General features: G+C 41.9%; 1 pseudogene; it reads left to right on the top strand.

Moving 5' to 3' along the window:
* Window positions 1-7,108: 7,108 nt before the first annotated feature.
* LOC114785411 (myosin heavy chain, fast skeletal muscle-like) lies at window positions 7,109-16,610 on the top strand (annotated as a pseudogene).
* Window positions 16,611-16,842: the final 232 nt, after the last annotated feature.

Below are 16,842 nucleotides of genomic sequence, written 5' to 3'. Positions count from 1 at the left end.
TGAAAATTAGAGTGCAGTTTAAAATGTTAATGTTTGCTTTTAAAGCGTTGAAGCAGGAAGTGCCAGGCTATATGAGTGACCTCATCCATCCTTACTGTCCACCAAGGGCACTGAGGTCATATGATCAGCTGCTGCTCACTGTCCCAACAAGTTGTCTGAGGAGGAAATATGAGCAGGCATTCCCAGTTTCTGGACCCACTATGGAACAAGCTCCCACTCTGTGCTCCCACAGTTGAAAGTATGCGGAATATTTTACTTTATCTGCTATTTGTTGGTAGTTTTTAGGTATATGCCCACAATTTTTACAGTTTATATTAGGGTAGTAGTAACCAAGTTTGTAATACACTCTGCTTACATCACCCTTTAATTTTATATTTGGTATCATATTTTGTATTATATTAGTATATGTCTTCTACAGGGAGTGCAGAATTATTAGGCAAGTTGTATTTTTGAGGAATAATTTTATTATTGAACGACAACAAAAGCTGAATGTTTTTGGAAGTAGTTTTTAGTCTGTTTTTATTTTTAGCTATTTTAGGGGGATATCTGTGTGTGCAGGAGACTATTACTTTGCATAATTATTAGGCTACTTAACAAAAAACAAATTTATACCCATTTCAATTATTTATTTTTACCAGTGAAACCAATATAACATCTCCACATTCACAAATATACATTTCTGACATTCAAAAACAAAACAAAAACAAATCTGCGACCAATATAGCCACCTTTCTTTGCAAGGACACTCAAAAGCCTGCCATCCATGGATTCTGTCAGTGTTTTGATCTGTTCACCATCAACATTGCGTGCAGCAGCAACCACAGCCTCCCAGACACTGTTCAGAGAGGTGTACTGTTTTCCCTCCTTGTAAATCTCACATTTGATGATGGACCACAGGTTCTCAACGGGGTTCAGATCAGGTGAACAAGGAGGCCATGTCATTCGTTTTTCTTCTTTTATACCCTTTCTTGCCAGCCACGCTGTGGAGTACTTGGACGTGTGTGATGGAGCATTGTCCTGCATGAAAATCATGTTTTTCTTGAAGGATGCAGACTTCTTCCTGTACCACTGCTTGAAGAAGGTGTCTTCCAGAAACTGGCAGTAGGACTGGGAGTTGAGCTTGACTCCATCCTCAACCCGAAAAGGCCCCACAAGCTCATCTTTGATGATACCAGCCCAAACCAGTACTCGACCTCCACCTTGCTGGCGTCAGAGTCGGACTGGAGCTCTCTGCCCTTTACCAATCCAGCCACGGGCCCATCAAGACTCACTCTCATTTCATCATAAAAAATAATAAAAGTGAAGTGATTGTCACATGTGATACACAGCAGCACAGCACAAGGTGCACACAGTGAAATTTGTCCTCTGCATTTAGCCCATCACCCTGAGTGAGCAGTGGGCAGACATGACAGGCACCCAGGGAGCAGTGTGTGGGGACGGTGCTTTGCTCAGTGGCACCTTGGCAGATCGGGATTCGAACCGGCAACCCTCTGATTACGGGGCCGATTCCTTAACCGCTAGGCCACCACTGCCCCAAGAAAATAATGGCAGCGGTGGGATAAAACCTTTCAGTCCATAAAACCTTCAGTCTTGAGATATTTCTTGGCCCAGTCTTGTCGTTTCAGCTTGTGTGTCTTGTTCAGTGGTGGTCGTCTTTCAGCCTTTCTTACCTCGGCCATGTCTCTGAGTATTGCACACCTTGTGCTTTTGGGCACTCCAGTGATGTTGCAGCTCTGAAATATGGCCAAACTGGTGGCAAGTGGCATCTTGGCAGCTGCACGCTTGACTTTTCTCAGTTCATGGGCAGTTATTTTGCGCCTTGGTTTTTCCACACGCTTCTTGCGACCCTGTTGACTATTTGTGAATGAAACGCTTGATTGTTCGATGATCACGCTTCAGAAGCTTTGCAATTTTAAGAGTGCTGCATCCCTCTGCAAGATATCTCACTATTTTTGACTTTTCTGAGCCTGTGAAGTCCTTCTTTTGACCCATTTTGCCAAAGGATAGGAAGTTGCCTAATAATTATGCACACCTGATATATATATTAATTATGCACACCTGATATATATATATTAATTCCAGCAGATTCTTCACCACATCAGGATCTTGCTATTTACCTGGACAACTCGCAGCTCTCTCTTTCTGCAACAGCCCGCAACCTTGGAGTAACAATAGACAACCAACTCTCTTTCTCAACTCACATCAGCAATCTTTCCCGCTCATTCCTTCTCTACAATATCAGACGAATCCGCCCTTATCTGTCAACCCAGGCCACCCAGATACTGGTTCAGTCCTTAGTAATCTCACGACTGGACTACTGTAACTCCCTTCTAGCTGGTCTACCACTATGTTCCATCCGACCTCTACAACTAATAAAAAATGCAGCAGCACGACTGATCTTCAACCTTCCCAAGTTCTCCCACACTGCCCCTCTGCTACGTTCCCTCCACCGGCTCCCAGTAGCTGCACGCATCAGGTTCTAAATACTGATGCTGGCCTACAAAGCCAAACATGGAGTAGCACCATCCTACCTCACAGCCCTTATTACACCTCGCACTGCACCTGGTATACTCCGAGCCTCCAGTACTGCTCGCCTGGTCCCTCCATCTCTGAAGGTAAAAGGAAGACATTCATCTAGACTCTTGTATGTCTTGACCCCCACCGGTGGTGGAATGAACTTCCCCTCGAGGTCAGAACAGCTCAGTCACTGAGCACCTTCAAACGACAGCTCAAGACCTTCCTCTTTAGAGAAGATTTAGATTAAATTGTAATTTTCTTGTTGTCGAACTTTGTGTACAGAATCTACAACAGAGTGAATAAAATAGATGTATTCATAGTTGGGGGCCTAGTGAACCGGAATTGATCTCTTCATCGATGGTAACTTGAAAGCACGTTGTAAGTCGCTCTGGATAAGGGCGTCTGCGTAAATGTAAATGTAAATATAGGGTGTTGATGTCATTAGACCACACCCCTTCTCATTACAGAGATGCATATCACCTAATATGCTTAATTGGTAGTAGGCTTTCCAGCCTATACAGCTTGGAGTAAGACAACATGCATGAAGAGGATGATGTGGACAAAATACTCATTTGCCTAATAATTCTGCACTCCCTGTATTTAAGCTAGCTTTTTTTACACACAGTATTTATGATACCTCTCCAGCTAAAGGACTGCACCTAATTTCGTCGTACTTGTTACAATGATATTCTGATTCTGATTCACTTGTAAGCAAGTAAGTAAGCCTGCAGTTTTAGTGCAGTTTAGCCAAGCCTGCTAAAACATAACCTTAAGATACACTGATATTATTGAAAGGCTAAATTGAACACAAAAGCAGGTATGTTTTCTTGAAAAAATGTCTGTGCAAAGTTAGTTTTAAGCCCTGGACAACGTTTGCTTAGGTCATGGAAGTTTGATAAAAAAGCCAAATTGTGCTGGATATTTGTATTGTATTGCAAAAGCAAATGATTAAATAATACGTGTTTGTACTAGTTTATGTATTATTGTACTAATTTATGTATTATTAAACATGCCACAAGCATGCGAATCATACGGTAAGGATTTAAGATGTGGCGTCGCAGGACCATGGCCTTTCTACGCTTTTGTTTTGCATAGCGACCGTCTGTAAGAAGAGTTGTCACGGAGCCAGGACATTCCTGTGCCTTTGTTGTGCACTTTCTTTTCCAGCTGTCTTTCCATCGAAACCGGATTTTCTGGTTTTCGAGCCTGCTCTATCATCTAATTTTCTCTCATGGCTTCTCTCTCTCTCTCTCTCCCTTTACTTTTTCTTCTCATTTTGGTTTTCTCTGTAACATTGGTACCTTTTTTACATAAAATATTCACATGTAACTGCAATAATTATTTACCGGTGTTAATAAATTAGAAACTGTTAATTTTTTAACCTCTATTGTGCCATGTAACATCAGGTTGGAGTGGTTTGAATACAGTGCTTTTGTGTGTAGAGAGAGAGTTTTTTTTCACTCCGTTCTCTCCCCACGGTCTTTTTACAAGGATAGGAACTACAGACCGGAAATTTGTGTTTGCTGACCGATCATTTACTGCGTGAGCTTAAGCCGAGCCAAAGCTAAACTGAAAGAAACTGAGTACGAACCTGACTCGACCTGTGTCATGCCAAGAATTACAGCTCTTGTCTATATAGCATACATGATCTTACAGTTTACAGAGTTTTTGTAACTTCAGCGCAAATACAACTCTGTGATTTGCATGCCCATTGGACGGAGGTTAAGGCAACTGGGATAACTGGTAAAAATTTACTTATCTACATTTATCAGACAACCATATCCAAAGCGACTTAAAATCAGGGAGAGACCCCCTGGAGCTGCTCAGGTTATGTGTCTCATCTCACATACACGTGGATCCCATCAAGGCTCTGAATAAGGGCGTCTGCCAAATGCCTTAATTGATCAGGGAACACGAGACATGGAACACATGGAAAACCTGGCCCGGAATTGCAGGTGAAGTTTGAGTTGTGACACATTTAAATATGGGTTCGTGGCTCAGGAAACTCCCCAGACCTTAATCCAGGGCAAGTGGACAAACAAAACCCCACAAACTCTGACAGATTATGAAGGAATGGGTCGCCATCAGTCAGGATTTGACCCAGAAGTTGATTGACAGCATACCGGGGTGAATTGCAGAGGTCTTGGGGGAAAAAAGGGTCAGCACGGCAAATAATGACTCTTTGCATAAATGTGATGTAATTGTCAATAAAATCCTTATAAATTTATAAAAATGCTTGTAATTTTACACCACAGAAACAACTGACAAAAATATTTTAAAACACTTAGGCAGCAAACCAGTATTTGCACATAACTGTACATTTACATTTATAGAATTTTAACTGTATATTCACTGCTGTCGTTATAACTCAACCATGTTTCTGTGACTCCGATGAAATGAAAGTTTCTATTTTGTGGTGCACATCTCCATTTATTAGTTGAGTGTTCTGCCTTATGTTATGTTATGTTATGAAAGGAAATTACCATTTCCTTTCTTACCAAAGCGATTACCATTATTGAAATAATCCACACTGCACTTTGATGCATTTCTTACCACCACACACTATGCTGCACACTATGCATACACCATATTATTATTTCATGCTATCATATCGTATTATATCATATTGCTGTCCATGTGTTTGTCGCACTTCTTCTTATAGGTCTTCTTATAGGTGCACCTTCTTATAGGTCAGTGCACAGTTTCCTTTGTCATGTTGTTGTGTTATTTTACATTTCCATTTGCACCATGTTATTTTGCACACTGTGAATCCCAAAAGCTTCACAGTCTCATCTCTCTGTGGACTTGTATATGGTGAGATTAAAGTTCACTTTGACTTTGACCCCACTTCACAGGGCCATTCACCTCCCTCTTGTATGTTAACTTACCCACCACCCACTTCACACCACACACCCATCCCCCTCAATAAAGCTGGTGTTATGTTAGGAAGTGGATTCATGAGTGATGAATGTGTATAGCACAGCCATGTGTGGTTCTTTTTTTCTGATTATTGTGTTAAAGGTGGTTGTTTCCCAAGATAACTTACTGTGGTCTGTAGAACATCTAGAGTGCAAGCCATCACACATTCACACAGTGGTAGGTAGTAGCCTAGCAGGTAACACACTCGCATATGAACCAGAAGACCCGGGTTCAAATCCCACTTACTACCATTGTGTCCCTGAGCAAGACACTTAACCCTAAATTGCTCCTGTCCCTGTAATTGTAAACTGATTGTAAGTCGCTCTGGATAAGGGTGTCTGATAAATGCTGTAAATGTAAATGTAAATGCACACACACGGCTGGTGGAAGTGTCCTAGTGAGCAAACACAAAGTCACAGGTTCGAAACCCCACTAACTACCATTGTGTTCCTCAGCAAGACACTGTGCTCCAGGTGTAACCACTGAGTGGAAATTCCATATATGTAAATGTAAAGTCAACGTAGAGTCACCAATCCATCTATCATGCATGCCTTTAGACGATGGGAGGAAAATGGAGAACCTGCAGGAAACCCACACCATCATGGAGAGGGGTGTAAGGCTACAGCTCTGCCTGTCACGAAAACCCCATGATCCCCATAAGATTTAAAAATAATCTGCATCCTGACTAGAGTGCCATGTATGCCTATAGCGTTTACTTTGAAGAAAGGGCTTCTTTAGTTTTAGTGAAAGTTCTTCAAAATTGAGGAGAGGTCTAAATGTATATTATTTTAGCCCACTCCCAATTCTGCATTCAGTTTCCATTCACTCTGTTTCACTGATATCTATAGCTGCTTTTTCTTAGATTTTCTATGTCTTATATGTTTTCATGTATTCTGTATGCTAACTGTTTTGCATGTCTAGATAATCTAGTCAGATTTTATTACTTATTTAGACCAAGAAACAAAATTATATGCATTAGCATTGTTTCTTTTGTAAAAGAATTTAAAAATCAAGTGGAATGCTGAAGGACATAAATTAGAACATAAATCTTGTCGTAATCAAAACAAAGGTTTTAGCAAAGATGCATCTTAATCACAAACTGGTAACTGGAAACCACGTTACAAGTGAGTGCCAGTGACAAGTGTTTTCAAGCGATTGTCATACAGGCCATATTGGAGCCATGTTCTCCATATATAACTTCTGCTTGGCTGGCAAAACAAAAGCAATATAAGAGGGCAGGAGGAGAGGAGCATACACAGTGGTGCAGAAGGCCAGTGTCATTACACATTTAAGGTAAGACGCATGTTGGAAGACTGAAATTTTTTCTTAACTATTGCATGTAGTTATGATGTGTTGACAAATAAAACATTGAATAGAACATTGATATTTACATTTCATTTACTTTTCTAACTTTAAGAAAAGGTCAGACATGATTTATACAGTACTACAAATAATCAGCACCTCAATGTATCTTGCAGTGTCCTGGTAATCCATTTCTGTTTGGGGTGGAAAAGAAGGTAAGACAGTAGCAAAAAGATCAAAGAAAACTTGATTCATGATCTGTATAAAACATTTCAACTTTAAACATACACACCCCATAAACAATTTAAAAAATTTTGTTTTGTGGCTTTTTTTTAATAATTTGCAATGACACTTTCAGTAAGCTGCCACCATGAGTACGGACGCGGAGATGGCCATTTTTGGCAAGGCTGCCATTTATCTCCGTAAGCCTGAGAAGGAGAGAATCGAGGCTCAGAACAAGCCCTTCGATGCCAAGAGCGCTTGCTTTGTGGTTGATGATAAGGAGCTCTACCTGAAAGCTACAATCAAGAAGAGGGATGGTGGCAAAGTCACAGTTGAAGTTCTTACAACAAAAGAGGTAATACTTTTTACAAGACACAGGTCTTGTTTTTTGTCCAATTCACTGTTATAGAAACTTCCAATTCAATTATGTTGTCAAAATGATTTCAGGAAAAGACTGTTAAGGAGGACGATGTCACCCCAATGAATCCCCCCAAGTACGACAAAATTGAGGACATGGCCATGATGACCCACCTTAATGAAGCCTCTGTGTTGTATAACCTCAAAGAGCGTTATGCAGCATGGATGATCTACGTAAGCAATAAAAAGCTCTTTAAAATGACAACTTTCCAATGGTTCTCCTTTGTAACGCATTGCTGTCTTCCTGCAGACCTACTCTGGCCTGTTCTGTGCAACTGTGAACCCCTACAAGTGGCTCCCCGTGTACGACCCAGAGGTGGTGTCTGCCTACAGAGGCAAAAAGCGCATGGAAGCCCCACCCCACATCTTCTCTGTCTCTGACAACGCCTATCAGTCCATGCTTACTGGTGAGACTTTCAATATGACTTCCATTTTGAGGATTCATGAAATACAATATGTACTACCTCGTCTCTAAGGATGATTAACTTGAATTTACTAATTAATTTAATTGTTTTATTTGCATATCACAAGTTCATTATTGTGATTATGTAACTATTATTATTGTATGCAAGTAAGCAATTTCAGAAATATAGTTCAAAATTAAATACAATATTATGTACATCCTGCAGATAGAGAGAACCAGTCTGTCCTGATTACGTAAGTGTTAAAACCATCATTTTTCTGAACTAATGTCATGTGATTATGGCAATATTACAGCTATCGTTGTTACTCTACTTAAAAACATTCTTAAACTCTTCTTATTACCTAGTGGAGAATCCGGTGCTGGAAAGACTGTGAACACCAAGCGTGTCATCCAGTACTTTGCAACTGTTGCAGTGGCTGGTGGTGAAAAGAAAAAGGAGGCAACATCCGGCAAAATACAGGTCGGGTTCTGCAGTAAACTATCTAACCTCTTGAGATCCTTGTTTGTTTTACTTTATGGAACAAATATTAAATCGGCTTCTTATACTTTGCAGGGATCTCTGGAAGACCAGATTATTGCTGCCAACCCACTGCTGGAGGCTTATGGTAATGCCAAAACCGTCAGGAATGACAACTCCTCTCGCTTTGTAAGTAACGTTAAAGATAGAAATTAATTTCTAAATGTAAGTATGTTTGAGAAATACTGATATGGTGTTTATGTCTCATACAGGGTAAATTCATCCGAATTCACTTTGGCACCACTGGAAGACTGTCCAGTGCTGACATTGAGACTTGTACGTACTACGAAATGGCAAATTCATGCCAAAGATATCGTAATGTGAATCTGCATATATGAAATGAATCTCCTCCTCCACAAATAGATCTGCTGGAGAAGTCTAGAGTGACATTCCAGCTTCCAGATGAGAGAGGCTACCACATCTTCTACCAGATGATGACCAATGAAAAGCCTGAGCTGATTGGTAAATTTGAAAAACATGAAGAATTGTTCAATGTATCAATGCCGTTTACTTAAAGAAAGTAACACATTTTTATCCACCAGAAATGACGCTCATCACCACAAACCCCTATGACTTCCCCATGATCAGCCAGGGTCAGATCACTGTGGCCAGCATTGATGACAAAGTTGAGCTGGTTGCCACAGATGTGAGTAACAGTTCAGATTCAGAACAAAAAAAACATTTTTTACATTTGTTGATATTTTCTCTGAAATGTTCCCTGAATATTTGTGTTTTAGACTGCCATTGATATCTTGGGCTTCAGCGGTGAAGAGAAAGCTGGTATCTACAAGCTGACTGGTGCTGTGATCCATCATGGTAACATGAAGTTCAAGCAGAAGCAGCGTGAGGAGCAGGCTGAGCCTGATGGCACAGAGGGTAGGTTGGAAATAGAGAATATATTACCTGGTTTTACACGCTTTGTTGTTCTCTAGCAGTGTATTTAATATGTTTTTTGCAGTGGCTGACAAGATTGCCTACCTTATGGGCCTGAACTCAGCTGATATGCTGAAGGCTCTGTGCTACCCCAGAGTGAAGGTCGGAAATGAGTTTGTGACAAAGGGACAGACTGTTCCTCAGGTAGGTAACATGTTATAAATGATCCTTTATTTAACCAAAATGGGTTTTCCAAAACACTCAACACAACTTCATCAATTCTTCGTTTCAGGTCTTGAACTCTGTGAGCGCCCTGTCCAAGTCCGTCTATGAGAGGATGTTCTTGTGGATGGTTATCCGTATCAACCAGATGCTGGATACAAAGCAGCCAAGACAGTTCTTCATCGGTGTGCTGGATATTGCTGGTTTTGAGATTTTTGATGTAAGTATTACTAAACACATATTATTCACCACTTTCTAAACAGTACTAAACAGTTATTAATGTCTCTCTGAACAGTTCAACAGCATGGAGCAGCTGTGCATCAACTTCACCAATGAGAAACTGCAACAGTTCTTCAACCACCACATGTTCGTTCTGGAGCAAGAGGAGTACAAGAAGGAGGGAATTGACTGGGAGTTCATTGACTTCGGCATGGACTTGGCTGCTTGCATTGAACTTATTGAGAAGGTACCTTTACATTTTACTCTGTAGAAACACACAAAACAATTGTATGTGCATTCATTTCTAATGAACTCCTTACTTGCAAACAGCCCATGGGCATCTTCTCCATCCTTGAAGAGGAGTGCATGTTCCCCAAGGCCTCAGACACGTCTTTCAAGAACAAGCTGTATGACCAGCATCTTGGCAAGAACAACGCCTTCCAGAAGCCCAAGCCTGCCAAGGGCAAGGCTGAGGCCCACTTCTCACTGGTCCACTACGCTGGTACTGTGGACTACAACGTCAGTGGCTGGCTGGACAAGAACAGGGATCCACTGAACGAGTCTGTTCTTCAGCTGTACCAGAAGTCTTCAATGAAGCTGCTGCCTGTCCTCTACCCTGCTGTAGTTGAGGGTAAAGATTTTTATGTTGCAAATAATTTGTTTCTCAGATCAAACTTCTCAGACTGAAGTGTCAGTTTAATATTTTTTTTATAAATGTTAAATTTGTCTTGCAGAGAGTGGTGGTGGTGGCAAGAAGGGAGGCAAGAAGAAGGGTGGTTCCATGCAGACGGTGTCCTCACAGTTCAGGGTCAGTGGATTTAATTGATTTAGTCAGAAACCCCTCACACAGTTATGATGAATTAATGATAATGAAATAACTACACCCACAGGAGAACTTGGGCAAGCTGATGACCAACCTCAGGAGCACCCATCCCCACTTTGTGCGTTGCTTGATTCCTAATGAGTCTAAGACTCCAGGTAAAAAAAAACATTTATACACAAATATGAACTACTTCACTCTTATATAAAAACGTGTTCTCTACATGTCTTGTCTTATACTGACTAAGTGTAACAGAATCATTTAACCAAATTCAGAAACAAAACACATACACAACAAAATATATTTGATCATGGGTGTCAGTTCACTAATGCATGTTATGTACTAGGTCTGATGGAGAACTTCCTGGTTATCCACCAGCTGAGGTGTAATGGTGTCCTGGAGGGTATCAGAATCTGCAGAAAGGGATTCCCAAGCAGAATCCTCTATGGTGACTTCAAGCAGAGGTGCATAAGATCTTCCCATGGTTATATATTTCATATCATGTCTCTGAAGAACAAACTTTTCTAACTATATTCTCTGTATTTCAGATACAAAGTGCTGAATGCCAGTGTTATCCCTGAAGGTCAATTTATTGACAACAAAAAAGCCTCTGAGAAACTCTTGGGGTCAATTGATGTTGATCATACTCAGTACAAGTTTGGACACACTAAGGTGATAATTCCTTCTTAGCGACTTTTTTTTACTTATACAATGAAAGTATCTCACAAAGTAACTCATGTTCACATTGTGCACAGGTGTTCTTCAAGGCTGGTCTGCTGGGTACTCTTGAGGAGATGCGAGATGAGAAACTTGCTTCCTTGGTCACAATGACTCAGGCCCTCTGCCGTGGATACCTCATGAGGAAGGAATATGTTAAGATGACAGAGAGGAGGTTTGTAACATGGATTTATATAAATCTAACAGACAGGATCTGCCTATTACACATATAATTAACGGTTATAGATGAAAACCTGTTTCTCATCACACAGAGAATCCATCTACACCATCCAGTACAACGTCCGCTCATTCATGAATGTCAAACACTGGCCATGGATGAAAGTGTACTACAAGATCAAGCCCCTCCTGAAGAGTGCTGAGACTGAGAAGGAGCTGGCAAACATGAAGGAAGATTACACCAAGTGCAAAGAAGATCTGGCAAAGGCAGAAGCCAAGAAAAAGAGCTTGAGGAGAAGATGGTGGCACTGCTCCAGGAAAAGAATGACCTGCAGCTGCAAGTGGCATCTGTAAGTAACACTGACCAAATGGAATAAATTGATCAATACGAGTAAAGATCTCATTCTTAAGCCTGCTCATGTCCATGGTTCACCTAGGAATCTGAGAACCTCTCAGATGCAGAAGAGAGATGTGAAGGACTCATTAAGAGTAAGATCCAGCTTGAGGCTAAACTCAAGGAGACCACCGAGAGGCTGGAGGATGAGGAGGAGATCAATGCTGAGCTGACTGCTAAGAAGAGGAAACTTGAAGATGAGTGCTCTGAGCTGAAGAAGGACATTGATGACTTGGAACTGACCTTGGCTAAAGTGGAGAAAGAGAAACACGCCACAGAGAACAAGGTTTGTGGTTGTTAAAGGTTTACAGAAACGTACGATCCATAATTATTGAGCCTAGTCTGTATTTACCTGTTATTTCCTTCTGTGTGCAGGTGAAGAACCTGACTGAGGAGATGGCCTCTCAGGATGAGAGCATTGCTAAGCTCACAAAGGAGAAGAAAGCCCTCCAGGAATCTCATCAGCAGACTCTGGATGATCTCCAGGCAGAGGAGGACAAAGTCAACACTCTGACCAAAGCCAAGACCAAGCTTGAACAGCAAGTGGATGATGTGAGTTGTCATGAATTACAAACTTTTTACAAATACAATTCCAATTACATGAATAAACAACACATTTCATATTTATTCAGCTTGAAGGTTCCCTGGAGCAAGAAAAGAAGCTCCGAATGGACCTTGAGAGAGCCAAGAGAAAGCTTGAGGGTGACCTGAAGCTGGCCCAGGAATCCATCATGGACCTTGAAAATGACAAGCAGCAGTCTGAGGAGAAGCTGAAGAAGTATGGAAATGTCAACATTTATCTCTACATTAATCTAACAAGTAAAGAGTATCATTTTGTTAAACTTCTTTGAAATGCTTCTCCCAGGAAGGACTTTGAAACAAGCCAACTTCTGAGCAAGATTGAAGATGAGCAATCTTTGGGTGCTCAGCTTCAGAAGAAGATCAAGGAGCTTCAGGTAATGTAATGTTGATAGAGTTTTAGAATTATTTCTGATTTGGATTCTATCTAACTTATGCTGACTGCGTTTTCAGGCTCGCATTGAAGAACTGGAAGAAGAAATTGAGGCTGAGCGTGCTGCTCGTGCCAAGGTTGAGAAGCAGAGAGCTGATCTCTCCAGGGAACTTGAGGAGATCAGTGAGAGGCTTGAGGAGGCTGGTGGAGCCACTGCTGCTCAAATCGAGATGAACAAGAAGCGTGAGGCTGAGTTCCAGAAGCTGCGCCGTGACCTTGAGGAGGCCACCCTGCAGCATGAAGCCACCGCGGCAGCTCTGCGCAAGAAGCAGGCCGACAGCGTGGCAGAGCTGGGAGAGCAGATCGACAACCTCCAGCGTGTCAAGCAGAAGCTTGAGAAGGAGAAGAGTGAATTCAAGATGGAGATTGATGATCTCTCCAGCAACATGGAGGCTGTTGCTAAAGCTAAGGTTGGAAAATGTACTTACTCCTTTTACACCGTTACAGTTCTCATCAAAAACATCATTAACAGAGAAATTATATTTTCTTCTTCACATGACACTACCAGGCAAATCTTGAGAAGATGTGCCGTACTCTTGAGGACCAACTTAGTGAAATTAAGTCTAAGAACGATGAGAACCTTCGTCAGCTCAATGACCTCAGTGCCCAAAAAGCAAGACTTCAGACTGAAAATGGTGAGTGTAAAAATATTGTTATGTCTTAGTTTACCCTGATTCATGGTGAATCTACACATTCATACTAATTCACTTCTTTTAAACCAGGTGAGTTTGGCCGTCAACTTGAAGAGAAAGAGGCTCTTGTTTCTCAGCTGACGAGAGGCAAACAGGCCTTCACTCAACAAATTGAAGAGCTGAAGAGGCAGACTGAGGAGGAAGTCAAGGTAATGTACTGCTGTAAAGAAAAGGATGAATATTTCACTAGCAGAGGAATATTTAAGATTATGCCAGATTATGGAACATTACATCTTCCTATTTTTACAGGCCAAGAATGCCCTGGCTCATGCTGTGCAGTCTGCCCGCCACGACTGTGACCTTCTCAGGGAGCAGTTTGAGGAGGAGCAGGAAGCAAAGGCTGAGCTGCAGCGTGGAATGTCCAAGGCCAACAGCGAAGTTGCTCAGTGGAGAACCAAATATGAAACTGATGCCATCCAGCGCACTGAGGAGCTTGAGGAATCCAAGTATGAAGCAGACAGAGGAAAAGATTTTAATTTGAAGAATATTTGCACATGAAGTCTATACTCAAATCTACACTCATTCACCAGGAAGAAGCTGGCCCAGCGTCTCCAGGAGGCTGAGGAGCAGATCGAGGCTGTGAACTCCAAGTGTGCCTCTCTGGAGAAGACCAAGCAGAGACTCCAGGGTGAGGTGGAGGACCTCATGATTGATGTTGAGAGGGCCAACGCCCTGGCTGCCAACCTTGACAAGAAGCAGAGAAACTTTGACAAGGTAATGGATTTCATTTTGGTTTCTGTAATAAGACAGTCATCAGCATTCCAGATTATGGAGCAATTGGTGAAAATCTGCTCTTAATTGTTATTTAATACAGGTTCTGGCAGAATGGAAGCAGAAATATGAGGAGGGCCAGGCAGAGCTGGAGGGTGCCCAGAAGGAGGCTCGCTCTCTGAGCACTGAGCTGTTCAAGATGAAGAACTCCTATGAGGAGGCTCTGGATCAACTGGAGACTCTGAAGAGAGAAAATAAGAATCTGCAGCGTAAGTTAAAAATGTGACTTTTTACTCCCTTATTGGTATTTTACTTCTACCTGCTTTCTAAACCGTTTCATAATGTCTTCAACAGAGGAGATTGCTGACCTGACTGAACAGATTGGTGAGACTGGCAAGAGCATTCATGAGCTGGAGAAAGCAAAGAAGGCCGTGGAGACTGAGAAGTCAGAGATCCAGACTGCCCTTGAGGAAGCTGAGGTAAACTTCTACCACAATGCATAAATGTGTCTTTCCAGATGAATATGCTGCATTTGCCCACATATTACTTCATGGTTGGCTTAACAGGGAACCCTTGAGCATGAGGAAGCCAAGATTCTCCGTGTCCAGCTGGAGTTGAACCAGGTCAAGGGTGAAGTTGACAGGAAGCTGGCAGAGAAGGATGAGGAGATGGAGCAGATTAAGAGGAACAGCCAGAGGGTCATTGACTCCATGCAGAGCACTCTGGACTCTGAGGTCAGGAGCAGGAATGATGCCCTCAGAATCAAGAAGAAGATGGAGGGAGACCTCAATGAGATGGAGATTCAGTTGAGCCACGCTAATCGCCAGGCTTCTGAGGCACAGAAGCAGCTCAGGAATCTGCAGGGACAGCTCAAGGTATGTAAACCTCATCATTGTTTCCAGAGTATATTTAAAATGTCTGCAGAAGCTTCACATTCTGGTGTTCTACCTATCAGGATGCTCAGCTGCAGCTTGATGATGCTGTCAGAGGACAGGAGGACATGAAGGAACAGGTTGCCATGGTTGATCGCAGGAACACCCTGATGCTGGCTGAGATCGAAGAGCTGAGAGCTGCTCTGGAACAGACAGAGAGAGGCCGCAAAGTGGCTGAGCAGGAGCTGGTTGATGCCAGTGAGCGTGTTGGACTTCTTCACTCTCAGGTACTTTCTTGGTTTCAAGTTGTGGCAAACCACATGTCAGAATCTAGAATGATCAACTAACATTCCATGTCTCCAAATGTGTGGTCCTAGAACACCAGCCTTTTGAACACCAAGAAGAAGCTGGAAGGTGATCTGGTTCAGATCCAGAGTGAAGTGGAGGACACGGTTCAGGAAGCCAGGAATGCTGAGGAGAAGGCCAAGAAAGCCATCACTGATGTAGGACATAATCTTTTATATTTTTAAAATATGATTTCAATTTCAACTTTAGTAAAAAAAATGTACTTATCCTAATCTTCCAGGCTGCCATGATGGCTGAGGAGCTGAAGAAGGAGCAGGACACCAGTGCTCATCTGGAGAGAATGAAGAAGAACCTGGAGGTCACAGTAAAGGACCTGCAGCACCGCCTGGATGAGGCTGAGAATCTGGCCATGAAGGGTGGCAAGAAACAACTGCAGAAACTGGAGTCAAGGGTGAGCTGCTGATTTAAGGATCACCTGAATGTGACACCAACATGTCCTCAGAAGCAGAGGTAACTGTTTCAGTTCATTCTCTGAAGGTACGTGAGCTGGAAGGTGAGGTTGAAACTGAACAGAGACGTGGAGTAGATGCTGTTAAGGGAGTCCGCAAATATGAGAGGAGAGTGAAGGAGCTCACTTATCAGGTACGAAATCCACACATGGACTTTATTCACATGGAACTCATTTAATCACACCAGAAACCAGTTAACAAAGTTTCATATTTCTTCTAGACTGAAGAGGATAAGAAGAACATCAACAGACTGCAGGATCTGGTTGACAAACTGCAGCTGAAGGTCAAGGCCTACAAGAGGCAGGCTGAGGAAGCTGTAAGTCAAGATTTACTTTCATATATTTCATGTCTCAATGAATGCAGCTTTTTAAATCAAAATTAAATAACTGAATTTAATTCCAGGAGGAACAAGCCAATTCCCACTTGTCCAAGTTCAGGAAGGTGCAGCATGAGCTGGAGGAGGCTGAGGAGCGTGCTGACATTGCGGAGTCCCAGGTCAACAAGCTGAGGGCCAAGAGCCGGGACTCTGGCAAGGTAATTATAATATTATATTGAGTCTGTCAGTTGTGTTGTATTGTTAAGTAATTTTATATGGATGTTGATGAAGTACTGTGCCTATAATAATTGTTTAATGTCATTAACACCTTTTTTTCCTTTTTATTTATAGGGCAAAGAGGCTGCTGAATAAATGAACATTTCCAAGTGGTTTTACATGTCACATAAAATGAATGATTATGTAAAAACCTTAATAAAGCATTATTATATATACAGTGTTGTTGTGTGTCTATTTATAAGCCTTTCATCCATGCAGAAGCAAATCTACAATACAGAATGATGCAACATGCTTAATTATATGGCACCTGTGTAATGCCCGAAAAAACTTTCCTTCAGACCACAGTGCCAATGGCTTTTTCTACCTCCAACCATGCTCTCACACAGTCTTTAGAATGTTAATATGAAGGAATGAAAATCCATCACTGCATCAGTACACAGTTCAGAT

Source organism: Denticeps clupeoides, chromosome 3, assembly GCF_900700375.1.
Source record: "Denticeps clupeoides chromosome 3, fDenClu1.1, whole genome shotgun sequence".
NCBI lineage: Eukaryota > Metazoa > Chordata > Actinopteri > Clupeiformes > Denticipitidae > Denticeps > Denticeps clupeoides.
This window is presented reverse-complemented; position numbering and strand designations above follow the sequence as displayed.